This window comes from Symsagittifera roscoffensis, chromosome 7, assembly GCF_963678635.1.
Source record: "Symsagittifera roscoffensis chromosome 7, txSymRosc1.1, whole genome shotgun sequence".
NCBI lineage: Eukaryota > Metazoa > Xenacoelomorpha > Acoela > Convolutidae > Symsagittifera > Symsagittifera roscoffensis.
In genome coordinates this window covers 28,039,263-28,043,055 of record NC_087068.1, presented here as the reverse complement: position 1 = coordinate 28,043,055, position 3,793 = coordinate 28,039,263, and the positions used below count along the sequence as shown (strand labels likewise).

General features: G+C 34.1%; 1 long non-coding RNA gene across 1 annotated transcript; it reads left to right on the top strand.

The window, feature by feature from the left end:
- The first annotated feature begins 895 nt into the window (after window positions 1-895).
- LOC134852181 (uncharacterized) lies at window positions 896-2,892 on the top strand. Its single transcript, XR_010164283.1, has 3 exons — window positions 896-1,027; window positions 1,787-1,975; window positions 2,719-2,892. It is a non-coding gene; the product is annotated as an uncharacterized LOC134852181 (long non-coding RNA).
- Window positions 2,893-3,793: the final 901 nt, after the last annotated feature.

Here is a 3,793-nt window from a genome sequence, read left to right as displayed (position 1 = left end):
TGTTTGCTTCTTGATTTTTATTTGATTGTTGTCGACTTCTAATTTTAAAATTTTCGCTATTTTTTATTATAATTTTATCCTGAGAAATGAAAACGTTTTTTCATAATCCCGTTTTTCAAGTTGAATTGTTTTAATGAAAAAGTTGTCCAAATAAGTTTGTCTAGAAGTCCAAAGAACTTTAAGTCTATATCTAATTTTTTCTTCGGAACTAAAAAAATTGAGATTTAAAGAAGTACGTTTTTTTCTGTAACCTGGCGCTCATTACTCTTTTCCATCGGTCAGTTGGTTTCGTGTTGAAGAGTGTCAATCAAGCATTGCTCTTTAAATTAAAAGAGTTTTAAGGCCTTTGTTTATTGGAAACTTGAAAGTTGAAGTTTGTTCAAAAAACAACTGAATCTTTTGTTCTTTTTCTATGCGTTTATGACCCTTTTCCAACTGTCTGTTGACTATGTTTGGAATAAATTTCGATATATGTGAAGTTTGTTTGTTAACATTCGTTTTTCATCCTTCTTTTTCCTGTTCAGTGATTTTGATCACACCAAAGTTTTTCGTTGATACTAGAAATTTCATACTGTGCTGGGCCCATGGGAACAATCTGTCCTCTGAAATTAATTGACAAATTCGAGCAGTAAAGAGCAAAATGCACTATGCTAAAATCTGATTGGCTGAAAAATATTACTTTTAGCCAAGAGATCGATCCCCCTCCTAAATTGTTTTAGGGGGGATTCTTCTTTTGGTCCTTTGCTAGGTCGCCAAGTGCGCAGTCTTCCCTGTTGAAAACATTCCAACCCCTTGACAATTAAAACTTGCACAGAAAAAATCATTTCAAACAGCTAACTTTGAATTGAACTTTGATAAAAAACAATTACTCTGTATTTGCTTAAATGAACATCAATTGAACTCAGTCATGTTCAAGTGTATATACCAGCTAGTATAAATCTGTAGTCTTACCATAGCTACAATGCTCTAGCTGACCAAGTTGGAACCGATTGAATTAAACTCGTCAAATTAAACATTTTCAAATACAGTGCTGATTTAAATTATCCGGACAAAACGAACAAAACTTGAATTTTCAAACGCGTTTTTCTCAAATCGGGTTAAGATTAGACAAAAAGTGAAGAAAACAAAAGTTGCTTAGAATTTCACCAGAATTAATACGGTGCCATTTTTTCTCCGAAATTCTCAACAAAAATTTTACCCCAAAAATGGGTCATTTTGGCTTTTTTCAATTAATCAAGAATTACGCTGAAACTACTTTGTTAATTGATAAGAAAATTATATCACAGGAAGCCTCTTACGCAGTTCAACAAAGTTTAAGAAGGGTTAAATTTTCAAAATTTGCGCAAAAATGTTTAAAATATATTTTTAAGCAATAATTCTGGGTTTTATATAGTAAAAATCACATTTATTGACTATCAAATGAAAACTTTTTCTCTTATACTGGTTTTTGGAGATTTAACCCTTCTTAGACTTTGTTGAGCTGCGTAAGAGGCTTCCTGTGATATAATTTTTTTTATCAATTAACAAAGTAGTTTCAGCGTAATTCTTGATTTATTGAAAAAAGCCAAAATGACCCATTTTTGGGGTAAATTTTTTGTTGAGATTTTCGGAGAAAAAATAGCATCATATTAATTCTGGTGAAATTCTAAGCAACTTTTGTCCTCTTCAGTTTTTGTCTAATCTTAACCCAATTTGAGAAAAACGCATTTGAAAATTCAAGTTTTGTTCGTTTCGTCCGGATAATTTAAATCAGCACTGTATTATCATTTAAAATATTTGTGTCAAGTCGTACATAACTTCCTCTTGAAGTTATGCCAAAAAACAATGGTGGAAAAATATCGGATGCCTCGACAACTTATATAATTCGTAGCAACAGCAGAACTTCTACAGACGAATCGCCCTTTTCGAGTTATGCTCCGACTTTAAAAGATCCGGATTACGTTGAGTCACTTTTCACTCGATTAAGATCCGCTAGGTGGAGGAGCTGACTGCAATTGAGTCTGTCGAGGGGTAGTAAATGCAAATTTAATTAAGTGGACATTAAAATCAAGTTAACCTTCCCCCTCCCCCATTCACCACTCAAGAGCAGTGGGGGGGGGGGAGGGATTTGATGATTTTATTTGAATCTTAGCTGGAATTTTCTCAGCAAATCGGAATCATGCAAGGCTTAGCAAACAAACCGATTGAAGGCTGGAGTGGAAGAACTTTATGTGGTATGACGGGGTTGGGCGGAGAGGGATAAGGGAATTTAACTTGATTTAGATTCCTGATTTTTGCTCACTTCGTACCAAAAAAATTTCCAGACTTATGATTTCAATGCGAACTGAACCGAATATACAGGTACTTTTGGGGAGTATTTAGAAAACTTAACTTGACATCCAACCTATTCGTATCGGGAGGGGGGTGATTTTAGTTGTAATTATCAACACCTGTTTTTGACTGACTATTAAGAGTGCACCTCCATTTAAAACTGAAGAGTTTGGGTAAAAAGGAGGGTTTGACATGGATGAACAAAAATAAGTGACCTTCTCCATCGTAGTAACCTTATCCATTCTTATTTCATTCTTAACTCTTCGTAACATTACATGCATGGGCAAACTTTGCAAGCTATCGGTTGTTACACATAAAATCTACTATTCTGAGCATTTAATTAGGAAACCTTTAGTTGTTACCCCCATTTATAGACTCAATTATTGCTGGCTCCATTGTCGACTATAGATTTACCCTGGCATACATGGGCTTCTCTGGATTCCTATTGGTCAATGCGATGAGGGTCAATATGAGTGTAGCTCTGGTAGACATGGTTGACAGTGGCGAAGATGATAACAGTTCCACCAATGAGAACTGTCCAGTTAGATCTTCATTCAACCAATCAGACGGAGATCAGAGAGGTTGGTTGATCAATTCATACTTATTAAAAGTGACTGTTCATAAGTAGGCAAGGAAGTCTTTGCTTAATAAGAGTAATGAACGTAGTGAAAACTCTTATATAGGTCTTGCTGATTTTTTTTGTTTTTTTTTTCAGGGAAAGTCTTAAAATTTATTCACGTTCAACTTTGATTTTTCGCGGTTTGACTTGTAATTTTTTTTAAAGTTCAGTGCATTTCCATTGTTAAAAGAAGGGCAAACTCCACTAGTGAACAGCAAAAGTGTAAAGGTCACGAAAAATGTGATTGACTTCTAATTTCGAAAATGGAAATTAATTATCAGATTTCCCATCGAAATAAAAGTTTCACCTATTGATCCAGTTTTCTCAATTTGGGTTAACTTCAACACAAAAGTTTTCATCATAAATTGTTCTACAAATTCAAAGTGCTTTAAGGCCATTTATTTTTGTTTAAAAGTTGAAGATTTTTGAAAAACCAGTCGGCGGTTTATTCTCAGTTTCCTTGCGTTCATTACTCTTTCTCAACTGTCAGTTGGCTATGTTTTATTTGCTCCTCTTGAAATGCGATTGAAGTTGCTTCTTTTTTAAGTCAAATATTTTTGAATGGAAGGCATTTTTTTCGAGATTCGGCGTTCTATGCTTTTTTTTGATGCGTCAGTGTCGATATCTCAACCTTCATTGAAGTTGATTGTACCAGCTTTATTGTTTATTGTTTTTCATCGCTTGAGTTGATATTTTCTATGAGCATGGGCCTTGGTAGTCGGGAACGTGAAATCTTCTCTTACTAACTTGTTACAAATTGAACAAATTGAACTTGTTACAAACTCAGTTTAACAAAATCAGTTGACTTTTATGACGCTGCCATGCTGCTGACATAATCAATTTCATGAAAATTTGTTTATAACT